The sequence below is a fragment of the Taeniopygia guttata genome, chromosome 14 (assembly GCF_048771995.1).
Source record: "Taeniopygia guttata chromosome 14, bTaeGut7.mat, whole genome shotgun sequence".
NCBI classification, from domain to species: Eukaryota; Metazoa; Chordata; class Aves; order Passeriformes; family Estrildidae; genus Taeniopygia; species Taeniopygia guttata.
Window position 1 is genome coordinate 3,324,314 of NC_133039.1, and position 14,098 is coordinate 3,338,411.

General features: G+C 48.3%; 1 protein-coding gene across 13 annotated transcripts in view; it reads left to right on the plus strand.

Moving 5' to 3' along the window:
* ELFN1 (extracellular leucine rich repeat and fibronectin type III domain containing 1) overlaps positions 1 to 14,098 on the plus strand; it is a 104,731-nt gene that overhangs the window by 52,128 nt on the left and 38,505 nt on the right. For 4 of the 13 annotated variants that reach the window (XM_032750984.3, XM_072935494.1, XM_041719059.2 and 1 more), the window contains exon 3: positions 6,303 to 6,427. The exons of 3 other annotated variants lie outside the window; for them this stretch is intronic. The gene's annotated coding sequence lies outside the window, so the exon portion shown is untranslated. Of the gene's footprint in view, positions 1 to 6,302; positions 6,428 to 8,505; positions 8,637 to 14,098 lie in introns of those variants that run through there. 6 more of the 13 variants (XM_072935491.1, XM_072935492.1, XM_072935496.1 and 3 more) reach the window with 2 other exon arrangements.

The window sequence follows — 14,098 nt, forward strand, 5'->3', positions numbered from 1 at the left end:
AGGCAGAGATGTTTGCTTAACACAGCAGCTCTTTGAAAAGGCAAATAAATGGACAGTGAAGCTACACAGACGTGTCACTGTGCAGCGATTTCCGTTTAGCATTTACGTTTAGTGCCAGGAAACCCTGACTCATGAATATGAAATCAGAAGGAAAGGAAGAAAGCAGTTGTTCATTATTAGAGCTTCGAATTGGGCATGTGGTGGAAATTAGCATTAAAAAACATGCAGGTTAAAAAGAGAGGGGCTGGCTCTGATGGTCCAGGAGGCTTGAAGAGCCTGGCTCTTGAACCAGGGGATGTGGGGGCCTCTGCTCTCAGGTTTGCCCATGGGGAGTTGCTGCTAGAGAAGAGCCCTGGAGCTCAAGGTTACAATCATGAGGCTCTTACTCATTTTGGAGAGGGGGAAAGCAGGTCCTGAATATGCTTGGAAACCCTCCAAATTTACCTTGAGGTAATGGTGAAGAAAGGCAGGGAAGAAGAGCCTCTTAATTACCATAAATAAGAGAAATAACTGAGAGGAACCTCCAAGAAAACATCAACCTTAGATAGAAATCCTGAAGTCCCTAAAGGAATCTCACCTTTAATGAGACTTAGTGGGGTAAAAAAGAAGAGACCCACAGCCCTGATGCTTCTGCAGGTGAGATGCCTCTTCTGCCCCTCACTTGTACTCTAGAGCTGAGAAAATCTTTTGTGAGCCTGGGGTGAACGTGGCTCCCTTCAACAGAAGTGATCTTCTTCCCAGCCAAAGATATATTCTACACATATTTCTACACATATTTCACCTTGAGAGAGCTGAGCTTGTTCTGCTCTCTCAGGAGCAGAGGAGGGATGTGGGTCAGAATCACAGGATCATAGAATATCCTGAGTTGGAAGTGGTCCAGAAGGGCCAGTGAGTCCAGCTCCTGGCCCGGCACAAGGCAACCAACCCCAAGAATCACACCAGGCCCCTGAGCACCATCCAACATTTTTTTGAACTCTGGTAGGCTTGGTGCTGCAACTGCTTCCCTGGGGAGCCTGTTCCAGTGCCCAAACACCCTCTGGGTGAAGAACCTCTTCCTAATGTCTCTAAGAAGAGTGATCCTATTGCAGCAAATATTTTTGATGGTACTGGGAAGGAAGAAGCAAATAAAGATGTTGCTGCAGGCTGGCAAGGGCTTGTTTTTCAAAGCAGCTCCTTGCATCAAACCCTGGGAGCAGCTCAAGGCAGAAGGAAGTGTGTCATCCCCTCCAGTGCCTTCATCTGAAGCCACCCAGCTGTGCTGTATAAATACCTCCCCCCGTTTCCTTGCATTTTGGTAATTCCAGCGCCCTTAAATATGACAAGAGCCAATCTGTCAGTGTGGAGCACAGCAGCTCGCAGTAATAGCACAGCATTTGGCTGATACCCCTGGCCTGGGGGATGCAAGGTGCCAGGCAGGCGTTGGAGAATGGGCTGGGTGGGCAAGTGCCCGCAGGACTGGCCAGATCTGCCAGGGTGCTCCTCACCCAGGCGTCCCCCTCTGCCCCCAGTGACAGCACTGGATCATGGTTGTTTTGCAGAGCCAGGCTTTGCCCCAAGGCCAGGCCATGGGGAGCTGCTGGCAGGGCTCTGCTCCACCCCATGCAGCTATGACAGCTTCAGAGAGTTGTTAGCAAGCAAGGCGCGCTTGACGTGAATAATTAAAACACCTGCTGTGCTTTTAAATCGTTCCGAGCCAGCCTGGGAGCTGCATGTGTGAGCCATGGCTGCTGTCTGTGGAGGAGGCCAAGGAAAGAGGAGGGCTGGTATCCAGTGGAAAATTCAGAGCTTGGTGCTGCTTCTGGCAGGAGGAGGGATGATGCTGGCAGCTTCCAGAGGGATGCAGGCAGTCCCTGCTCCTGAGGGAGACTGGAGGCTGACACAGCTCTCCTTGCTGATGAACAGGCATCACAGCACAGAACTCTCCAAAATCTCCTCTCTGCCAAAAATTTGAACAGCAGTGGAGCTCAGCACCCACCCTTCCAGCTGCCCCAGGGATCTCATGCTGGTTCAGCTCTCCAAACCTGTAGGACAAGGACGTGGAGCAGGGGAACAGGGACAACCCCACAGCCTTGGGTCTCCATCAGCACTGGCTGCGTGGGGCCCCTCAACTGAGCAGACACAGGTGGGCTCTGGGGAGGATGCACTGTCTTTTGTAAAGATTTCCCCAAGATATCAATTAGACGTTGAAATCAAAGCAGTTTCTGCATGAACAACTAACAAAGAGTTCCCTGCAGTCTCTCAGCAGCCAGATTCCTTCTGTTCCTACCCCCAGCTGCCAGAGTTTGTATCAGAATAGCACTGAAGGGCCCCGTGCCCCAGCACGGAGGAGCTTCATTGAGCAGGGGAAGATATCAAACACTGTGGCTGTGTCAGTGCTGGTGGAGCATGGAGCTGTAAATCATCTCTTCTCGTGAAAAAAATGGGTTTCTGGGCAGGGGATGCAGGGGAAAATGACGTTTTCCATGAGTTAGTTTCAGATTGAATTAAACTATTGTTTGACCATAGATCAATATCTTTGTATATATGTATTTATATATATTTTGCTGTGGAGACCCTGGACAATTCCAGTTTGGGGTCACTGTGCAGTGATTTTTTTATTTCCTCTTTTTTATTTTTAGTTCAACCAGTGAACCAAAAAATTGGTTATTTTCACAGCTTTGCCATGATTACCTCCAGGGCACGTAAAAGCAAACTTTTTAGAGATGGGGAAAAAAGGTCTGTTTGGGGACTGGCATGATGAGGAGACAGAGGGAGCTGTGTGCTGACAGCTTTGCGAGAGTATGTGAACATCATCTGGATGTTTGGTCTGTTCCCATGTGGGGAGTGGGAGTTGCCACCTGCACCTCTTTCCTGTGGCCCTTTGCCCATGAAAGGCCAGGGAGCTGAAGATCAACAAATTAGTCTTCTTCTCCCTCACTGCAGAACGTTATCCATCTAAATATTTCCTTTAATTTAGAGCCATGTAGAGTTTGAAAAGCCCTTCAAGTTCACTTGGGCTGATGAATTGGTAATTGAGTGTACCTGGATGTCAGTGCCGGCTCTGCCTCTCTCTGCATTTGTATCAGCTCCTGTTTGTTTTCTCCAGCTGTAAATCACTCAGAACTTGGAGAGGCTTTTATCAAATCCTGCTAGGAACCAGTCATTCTCCCTTTCACAAACACATTGCTAATGCCACGTGGAACCCACTGGCTTTGCTGTTCATTTAAAAACAATGAGGATGGTATTAAATGGGAAGAAAAAATCCTTAGCAACAAGGGAGAAGGAGGAGGAAAAGAATTGCTCCTGTCTCTCTGGAGTTGGCTCCTTTGGTCTAATGTCTGTCCCACTGATCTCCTAATATGCTCTGCTTTGAGAGCCTGATTTATTGCTCCACACTGCTTTGTCCCCCTGGGTGTTACAGCACATGTTGTTCTCAGATTCTTCAGCCACCAGGAGGTCAGCTGCCAGCCTTGGTCAAGCCTCACCAGTGCTTCCACCTCCTGTGTCCCTTTCTCCACAGCCCTGGCCAGCCCTGGGCATGGGGAGATAAGCAGGTGATTTTAAGGGTTTCAGTGGGCCAGGGTCATCATCTTAAGGTCTCCAGGTTCTCCAGTGTGTCCTTGGTGAATTGCTCTCCAGTGGTGTTGATGATACCTGGCTGTCTCCATCAGTTACAGACCACAGCTGGCTCCCCTCCCACATTGCCCATATCCATGGCTCAGTCCAGTAAATGTGCTCCAGCACTGACAGATTTGGCAAAAGGGAATTTCAAACAGGAGAGGTAACAGTCCTGATTCGCTTTTCTTGGAGCTTCTCTGATCCCTCACCCAGTGGAAGGACTGGAGGAACAGCACCACGTGTCTGGCATAACCCATCCAGCCAGCCTGTGCTTGAATATAGATTTTTTTTTCAATGATCTGTTACTTTGCTGTTTGCTCAGTGGAAAAAACCAGAAGTTATAACCATTAACAAAGAGACGTGAGGACTTTGCAATCTGTGTGTGAATGTTTCGTGAGCATAAAATGAGGTGAAGTTTGCCAAACGATTATTCATTAGGAATTGTTCATTCAGCTCTAATTGCTTGGGTCTAACTGCTCTTAGAAGGACTGTGTGGCACCTTTGTAATATGCAGTTAAGGTCAGAAAAGTGCTGGTAGAAATTACGTCATGTTAAGTCAAGCTTTTCTTTGGGTGTAAGGGGGCTATTCCTGCTTAGCTTAGGAAGAGCAGTAAATGATGCTGCCTGGCTTCTTGTTGGGCCTGTACAGCCCAGTTAGCTAATGGAGGGTGAGTGGTGCCTTATTGACTCCCCTTTCTCTGTGGAAGGAGTAATTAAATTCACCTGCAGAATCCCCATCTTCTCATGCGTGGCAGTGTGCAACTTCCCTGCATCTCAGCTAACTAGATTAGAGATTACTCATCTGATGAGAAAGCACCAGCTAGAAAGGGCCTGGCTTGGCTTTCAGATCCCAGCTGTTATTTGCAGGATTTATGCTTAGGAAAAGCATCACTTTCTTTTGTTTTGCTTCTAACCTGATAAACTTTGTCTGGAAACCCAGAGGAACAAGCACCAGGGAGCCCCACTGTCTGTCTTCCAGCAGCATTTTCGGAAATGGAACAGTACTTTAAAGTCTTGCCAGCTCAGCCTTTCACTTCACAGAATACGTACCTGTCTCTAAAACACCAGCTTATTTTTCCTTACCCCCATAATATTCCCATCCAACATTCACTCTCCTGGAAATCACCAATGCAATGTTCACCTACCTGCATTCAAACACCTGTCATTGTTCTTGTGCTACTGCTCTTCTCCTTCCAATTTAGAGATTACATTTCACAACTGACCTCCAACTACCTATTGCCTCCCCGTGACACTTCACCCTTGTCTGCCTGATTGATTAGTCTATTATGCTCTGCACTCCTCCTGATGACTTACAGATTGCCCAGTATCTGTCACAGCCTTCCTTTTGTTCTCTAATATTCTTGGAGTTTTGGAACGCCCTCCGGCTGCCATTCTCTCTCCATATTCCCTGGTCACCACCTGCCTCTCTTATGAATGTCTAGTTTGGAAAAATGACAAGAAATCTTTTGCAAAATGAACCCCTACCTGCTGTGAGTTCACACATGTGCTGGTAAAACACACTTCTGAGACACTGTCATTTTCAATGCGGCTCTTTATTTTCTTTGCACAATTTGGAGGTATAAAAATGTCACTAGATCAGGCTGTGATCAGTGACGTGGCTTGGAAGGCAGCTTTCCACAGGAAACTTCCTCACCTGCATAAGTCAATGAAGCAGTGACAGAGAGGGAGCAATGTTGTGTTTAATGGTGTGGGGGGTAGGAGGGTTCTCTGTCTGCTGGGGGAGAGGTCTGGGATGTGTCCCGGATCCATCCGTCTCCCTGTGCTTGTCAGAGGTTGTCCAGCTCTCTGATATTGTTCCAGGCTTGTCCCAGCTCTGTCCATCACTCTGACATTTAATTAACTGCCCCATTCTCCTGGATCTTGCACCGGATTTGTGTTGTCTTTCTGAAATACCTCTTAGGTCATGTCTGAATATTACTAACAGGAGGAGTAACAAAATGGTTGTCACCAATATTGCTATTATTTTTAATAAAACAAGATGTTGACTATCACGAAGATGAGTACTGTTACACTCGGTGTCACTTCTTCTTGCTGTACTGGTTGTTTGGCATCACAGGTGAGCAAGAGCTGACAGCAGTGGGAAGCAGAGAGAGCCCTGGCCAGCCAGGCATCCAAAAGTAATAGAAAAACAATGAAGGTGTGGGAACTGACCACTGAGAGCAATAAAATCACACTTAAGATTTCAAAAGACATTTATGAGACTGGTCTTCAGGTATAACAAGGATTATTAAACTTCTTAAAACCTGCATATGCTGGGTGGTTGGTGCTGGTGGTGGCAGTGGCTCCTCACTCCTCCAGGAGCTCTGCATTGATGTTTTGTGCCATCTGCCCTGGGCATGCCCAGAGCTATCCATCTTCCCTGCATCTTTTTCCATCCTTGTCTGGCATTTGGCCCATTCTCTTTACTTCAGTCCCAGGTCCCCTTCCAGCATTTCTCACAGTCCCAGATCCACTGGCAAGCGGATTTCTTTTCCCTTTTAGTTACTCTGTTGAGAAGCTGCTCTCATTTGGACCTCTCAGTGGTCTTCTTTCCCTTCACCTCTGATCCCCGTGTCTCTGTGTTTGATCCATGGCTTAAGCAGCTGTTCTGTCCCTGGGGTGGCTCGGTATTAATCAAGCCATCAATCAATCTTTTATCCCCTTCGTTGAAACTCCTTCTTACGCTTTCTCTTTTATCCTTGCAGTTTAAATCCTGGGCTTGGTGACCACCTGGTGGGATCCCGAATGCCGTGTCCAGTGTGCCTGCCAGCCCCTGAGGACAGCAACTAGGAGACATTCAGCACTGTGGCAGTGACACACAGGCTCAGAGGTGAGGGGTGGCCCTGTCCATGGCATCTCTGAAGAGAGCCAGCAGGATGGAGCAGGTTTTTCTGGAGAGGGCTGAGTGCTGGGAGATGCTCCCCAGGAGTGGGTGGTGCAGGGGAGCCTCGTGGCACTTGTTCCCTGTAGGAAAGAGCGTGATGCAGACACCACAGCGAGCCAGGGTTGTGTTTCTCACATTGCTGACCCCATGGTGGCTCCTGGTGGGACTCTTCTCCGAGTGCTGACCTTCCTGGAGAATCCCTGAGCAGCTGAGCTCTGCCTGCTGCACTCCTGAAGGTGTGGCAGCAGTGAGACTTATCATGGTTGCATAGTTAATTTTTATTATTTTTTTTAAAGGTTGAATTCATTCTTCTTTTGAGATTTAGGGAATGAAGCAAAAGCACGTTATTTCTCCCCTGCAGATGAGAAGTGCAGTGCGTGCCTCCATCCCAACTTCTACAAAATTCTGTTTTACAAAGCAGAAAAAGAATATTGGGTTTATGTTGGAGCTGTAGCTCAGTTTTCTAAGACCAGATTTTGCCCCATGTTCCCTGTTCAAATGACTGGCTGTGCTGGGCACTTTGAAATTTTCTCTCTCTTTCTCATCTCCACCTTGACATTATGAAAAGGGTTTTCATCAATCCATTGAAAGAAGGAGATAACTTTTGTATAAAAGTGCACGGTTGACAGGGTTGAGTTTTTGGGTAGTGTGTATTTTTTTTACACTGTTATTATTTAAAAGATGCTTTCTACGAGGACAAAAGGGAATAGCTTAATGGAAACAAATTTCTGTAGCAAAATGTGCAGCTGGATAAAAAAAGATTATTTCTGTTATTGCTTGGTTACACAGGTGAATTTCGAATTTGAGTACAAAAGGTGTTAAAAAGTGTGCCTTAACTTCTCTTCACTGTGCTGTTGAGATTGAAAAGAATAATTTTTGGAGAAAAACTTTTCTCTGAGCCTCTATTTCCAGCATTGTCAAATCTTTAGCAGCGGCCTTTTCCCACAGCTATTATCATGTTTTCACCTTTTCTTCTTCCAGCTCATTTGTCCTTTTTTGAAAAAAAAATGTAGTGCTGGTGAAAGGCGGGCAGGGCTGTGGGCTGGCACTGATCTGGAAGGGAGGGACAGCAGAGTTGGAGGCACACAGGCATGTCTGGAAGCCAGACCAGACCAGGGACGCAGTCCCAGGGAAAGATGGACAGCCTGGCCTGGGGGAAGTCGTTTTGAAAGCATCTACAAGCCTACAGCCCTTAAGACCACCTTTCCAAAATGACTTTTAACCAATTAAGAACCTAAGCATCAATGAAGATAAGCAGAGCTTAGGTGCTCAGGCCCCTTGGGGCAGACACAAATATCTCAGCAATGCAGACAAATAGACAGTTTGCCTGTCCAGATGGATCCAGACCCAGAGCCAGGCAATGAATTACAAATATAAGTACCAAAACAGCAGGCTTGGGACACAAAGGATAAAAGACAGTTGTGTTATTTGAGCTGATAAGCTCTGCATCTCGTCTGGAAGATGCTGGCATCAAAGGCTCCTGCAGGGATTTCACAATGGAGTGTTAACACCATCCAGCACTGAGTAACCTAAGATGTAAAATGGGCCTTGCAGAGAAAGCTTCAGGCCTGCCACAAAGGAGCAGAATTAGAGTTTGTTTTGAGAACTATTAGGCTGAATAATTTGTGATTGATCTCCATGGATATTGTGAGATATTGCTCCCAGCAGAGCAGTGATTGCCATTAGTGTCTCAGCTCCCTGCCTTCTTCCTCCTTTTTCTCCCCAGCCTTTGCAAGGGCTGGGTCAAACGCTTCCCAGGCAGCATGAACAATATTTCCTCCTTTTTTGGTAATCATTGTCCCTTCTATTCATTCCTCAGAAACCTTTTCACAAGCAAGAGGTATTTTCAAGGGTTGTAAGCATTCATCTCAATGTACATTTTTATGCCTATTCTCCTTGGAAGAGCTGGAAAACTAGTTTACTTTATTAGACCAAATGAAAGGAGCTTATGGAGGTAGCCTTGTGCAGGAGGTCAGGGAGCTAGAGAGGAGAGACCTCTGAGAGTGCTATGGAATTTCTTGCAGGAGCTGAAAAGTAGCTTTTGCTGTTTAGACTGGTGCTGTTCTTCCTTGCATTGTGCTGGCCCCGTTTCCAACACTGAGTGCTGAGGACTTCTGCGTGGTCCAGCCACGAAGGCTTAGGAGCAGTGACAACTGTAAGTACCTGGTATTGTCAAGCCTGGAGGTAGCCAGGCTCGCAGCATTGGGCTGCTCTGCCAGGGAGGAGGTGCCCAGGGGGCTCTGGTGGAGGTTCCCACCATGGGGAGCCCCAGCCAGCCCAGCCCAGGCCACACCCGACTGTGCAAACCCTTCTCTGAGCAGGTTCATGCACTGAGCAATGACTAAAACCCGTCTCCTGGGCAATTCACTTCATTCATCAATTAAATTGTTTGCTGTGAACGCTTTGGCCCCATCCAGCTCCAGGATTTCAGCCTTGTAATTTTGCTGGCAGGGGACAGCAGTGCCATGTCCGTGAAATCTGCCTGCCAACTGCTTCCCCTGCTAAGCATTTTCTAGGCTAACGATCCCAAAAACCTTGCCAGCAGCCCCAGCTCTGTCCCTTTCAGGGCAAGCCACTCATTTAAACGTGAGCACATCTAAATGACTCCATCTGCTAAGTGATGTTGGTAAAGAAAAGATTATAGCAGGAGTTAGTGCTGTGTCCTCGGGTTGTAACCCTGTTATAAAATGGGCTGGGAGAGCAAGGGGACTGTGAGGAGCTGAGGCTCAAAACCACCTGGGTGACTGTCAGCTTGATTTATTTTCTTGCTCATTAGATAACTTAGAAAACTGGCAAAAGAAATCATCTCCCGCTCTCGGCTGCTTGGTAACCTGCCACGTGGCACGAGATGCCAGCTGCAGGAAGATGCAGCTCCTTCCCACCCCCCTGGCCCCTCTCCCCAGGGACACAGGATGGGACTTGGGTCTGCTAGTGCCACACATCTCAATCCTCCTGCCACCCTAAACCACCTCATTGACCCATCTGGCCGATTGCTGGCAACCACTAGAGTTTCACTTTTCTCTAATACCGTTGGTTTTTGAATAGCAGCTATTTTCTAGGTGAAAACAGCAGCACCGAGTATTGCTTTTGAACAGTGGCTTTGACCTCAGAACTGCTTGTTACTCTCATTTCACAAATCAGACAAGCTAAAGCAAAATAACCCTGTTTGTGGCTGTATCATCATGCAGGACCTCCTGCCCTTCAGAGATGTTGTTCAACACTTTGATCCTGTGGCGTGTGATCAGTCTGCCTTCAGCAGCTGGCCCCCTTGCTTATGAACCAGACTAATTTTTATCTGTCAGAAGAATGCTTAATGGTCAGACTTGATTTAAATCCCTGGGTAAAAGTCACTCTCTAGAAGGTTAGGCTCCATTTACAGCACCTCCTAACCTAAAAACTCACTGAAATATTCAGCCTACATAACCAAATGTTAAATTTGGACCATTTAAGCCATCCTCAGTACCTTTAGCTGTGTCTGGTGCACTCCTATAGTGCGAAATGAGGCCACTGTTATACACATTGTATTTACACACGAGGAAAAGCTTCCAGACAGGATAAGCTATTAAAGAGACTGCAATGCAAATGCATTTCTCAGCCAATGTGGAGGAATCCCTGCTGCCAACAGGTGCTGAAACCTGGGGGAGAGCCAGGGCAGGAGCTCCTGGGAAGGAGACCTGGGGGTTCCCAGCACTGCTGTGCCAGTGCAAGGGGGTGGGGGGCAATATCTGCCCTGTGAGTGATGGTCGGAGCAGATTTCCTCTGCTGTCGGTGCCCCTTCTTCTGCCCGTGGGCCTTGTGCAGTGCCTGCACAGGATCCTTGTCACCCTGTCCCTGGCCAGCATGGGGACACACGTGTCCCGGTGGCTCAGAACCCCTGCCAGCTGTGTGCCATGTGTACAAACCGGGTGGAGAGTCGGGGCTAATTCCTTCCTGTCATATGCGAGGAATCGGCTTACGGCCGGAGCTCCGATTACTCTTATCTTAGCCTGCATGGTGCTGGCCACATCCTGAAATTACCCGGATTTTTCCAAAATCCAGGGGATGGCTTGGACTCGCCCGACTGCCATGAGCAAACTCCAGGCCTGCTTTTTGAGGGGTTGTGAGTCAGTGCAGAAATTGGGGCATGTCATTTGAACCTCCATATGCACCTGATGGGAAGTGCCTGGGGGTGATGCCCAATCCACCTGAAATTCCTGATGGAGACCCACACGGAGCAACACCAACAGCCCCTTCCCAGCCTCTGTGCAGAGCTGGATGCTCAGGCAGACTCACCTGCTGGGATGCTGGCAGATAACATGCCTCTGAAATGGGCAGCCAGGGAGAGAGGCTGTCAAGCAAAACATGGAGTGAAATGTTTGGCTGTGAGTCCCACCTGTCTGCTGTGTGACATGTGGCACTGCACCCTGCACCCGCCACCGCTCCCCATTCCCCACCACTGCCTGCCAAGCCCACCCCGCTTGGAAATTCGAGTGGGGAAATCAAAGTCCTTCTCCACCCACTCCTGCTGTGCCTCTCAGCCACTGACATTAACACCGAACTGGCTGACATTAGCTTTGAATGGATTTTAATAACCCCCCTGTGAGCCTGAATTACCCACACAGCGTGAGGGCCACTGTGAGTGTGGAGATGTGGTGATGAGCAGGGCACTGGGGGCCAGACCGGCTCCCCGGGCTGTGCACACAGGACCAGACCCACTCCAGGAGCTGCAGTGGCTTCTGCCAGTGGCAGCTGCTGGTGGGGAGCCCTGGCTATTGCCTGGCCCCTGGAGAGCTGCTGCTCTGGCACCTGCTGCCCACAAATGTCCTGTCACCAGCAGCTCTGCAAGGGGCTGACGAGCTTCCCAGCACTGTCTGCTGTCATCCCCCATCCCACTGGTGTCCAGGTGTCTGCCTCCATGGGATGTTCTCCCCTTTGGGGTATGGTATTGCTGCTGCAGGGCGGTGAGAACCCCCAGTACCATCAGTGAGAGCATCCCCAGCCCCTACCAGTGCATGGCGTAAAATAGCAGCCTTGGTTTAGCTTCCTCTGTGCATGGGATGCTAAATGCGATCATGCCTGGCCCAGCTGGGAGTCTGGACTAGGGTATGAAAATCTAGCAAGAAGATTAAAAGGTGTCCCCAGGCAGAAGAGGGTATTTATCCCTTCCTTTGTGGCTGAGATGCACATGGCGTGGGAGTCACAGGGACAGTGACCTCCCCTGGGCACCTGCACGTGGGCAGCACCGTGTCCCCACGGGGTCTGCTCTTGGGGACAAGACACTGACCAGAAAAGCTCCTTCTGAGGTACAGGTGGGCACATCCAATCTCCCCTCCTGCACCAGGAAAGGGCTTCCTGCCCTGCATCCTCACTGCCAGCCCTGTAGCTCCTCTGCAAAGGGAAAACCCCTCATTTTCCTTTTCTTTTACAAGAGGGAAAGCTAAAAGAGATGGTCAGGTGGTTCTCACTTCTTCTGGAATATGCAGGGCCTGAAAACACGCTCTGAAGTTACTTTTCCTCAGTTAAAGCTCACAAGAGCTGAGCAAGGGATGCAGCCTTCTTGGCCAGTCACAAAGTCACATCACCGTTTGGGTGGAGAGTGATGATTTCTAGCTGCCATTGAAACCCACAGATATTTCCAGTATGGAAACAGAAACATCCACAGGGATATGGACAGGAGATCCCAACTGGGGTGGGCCAGCAGCTTCTCCAAGTTGGGCTCTACAGGAGCTGTGAAATCATAGGCACTTGCAAGAACTGAGTACTGATAACAACCCCTGCAAAAAAGCCCATGATAAGGATTGAATTATATTTAAGAGGCTCCTTCATACTAAGTAAATGCAAATAGTTTACTCAGAAAATATTTCCCACTAAGATCTTTTCTACATAAAATGCTAACAGATTGAGATTATGACTCTAATGATTATTTTTATTGCTGGTTTACATTTAAATGGCATATATTTCCCCCTACTGTTCTCTCTTTGGGTTAAATCAATAAAACCTATTAAGAAGGTTCTTCCTCTATGATTCCTCCCTCTCTTCTCTCTGTCTCATCTCCACTGGTGCCCTTTTTATCCACCCACCACCAGAGATTTTTCAGAGCTGCCTCCACGATATTGGTGCCAAGGATTTGAACATCCCCTTTGACAGAGCGGAGTGAATCCTGTCTTTGCTGAGATGAGGGACTACAGAGGAACTCCAGAGCTGTTCCTTTTCCTTCTCTTGGGCTGTATTGCAAGGAGATGGGGTTGGAGCCTCCTCTAACATAGAATCTATACCTGTCCCTACTCCTGTACCTCCTCAGCTATGGATGCTCTTGTGCTCCTTCAAACACTGCCTGTGGCTCACCAAGGAGGTGCTGGATTTCTGTTTGGAGAGGAATTATCCTGGTATATACGCATTGAAAACCATTAAGACTCTGACCTTTAAATTGGGTTTCTTCCTGCTCATGTAGGGAGGAGGTGGGTTGAGTGCCCAAATCTTATTCATTTTAATGACAAATCCCTCACACAGAGGCTTTGAAATGCTCAGCATTAATGCAATTCGCCTCCCCCTGCTGCAGCTTGGCCTTGCTGTGCAGGGGATGTCTCTGCTTCCCTCTCACAGTGACAGACCCTATAGATTTGCTCCATAACTGCTGTGCCCAGGTACCTTTGTGTATGGATTTGTGAGCTTAAGGCAGTGCTAACACAGGGATCTCCATGCTCCTTAATCAGTATCACTGACCTTTCTTTCCTTCATTACTCTCAGCATCACTTTTCCCCCCCCAGCTTAATTTGCATAGGTCTCATGTTATCCATGCTTTTGCTTTGTGCCTGTTATCCCATTACCCTGGATAATCAAAGTTGGCTGTAATGAAAACAGCAGAAACAATTTGCTTACCCTTCTATTACAAGATATTCCCTCTACTAAGTCTGAGAATACCTGCAGTTCTGTGGTAATGCTAATTAACTGTGCATACATATAGAAAGTAAAGCAAAGGACACCAGGATCCTTCGGGATTGTGGGGATTAAAAAAAGATGAGATATTATTCTCCTCTTTCCCCGTGCTTCACTGTCCCTACCCTCAATGGAAATTGCTTTGCACTTACAGAATAAAATGTAATACATGGCGGAGGAGTCACTGACTCTGCAGAGAGATGGAGTTGGAAGGAGCAGAGTTCTCTCTGCTAGAAAACCCACTATGGAAACAGTGATTCTCCCTGATGTCTTGCTTCCTGTCTATTCCCAGACTGGGGTCTTTTCCCCATGCAGGTCCCCCTGCCTTGGAGCCCAGTGCTGAATCCTGGGGGCCACGGCTATCCCCCAGAGCAGAGCTCCAGCAAAATATGGGTGGAAAACCTCCTGCCCAGCCTTAAGGATTGGCTGGAATAGTGTCTGTAAATGAAAGCCCGTGGCAGTGCAGGGTACCTGCTGTTGGAAGTGGCTGTTGTGTCCATCAGGATCCTTCACTCTTTTTGGATGGCTGAGGCAGCAGCAGCTCCAGAGCAGGTGGAAGGCCTGGGGAGAGTAAGAAAGATGGTAATGAAAAATGAAGGGTCATTGGGAGAGGGGAGACTGTCCCAGCCATCCCTCTTCATTTTGCACTGCACAGTGCCTCTGCCCATCCACGAAGGCACGTGGGGCAATCTCCCACCATTA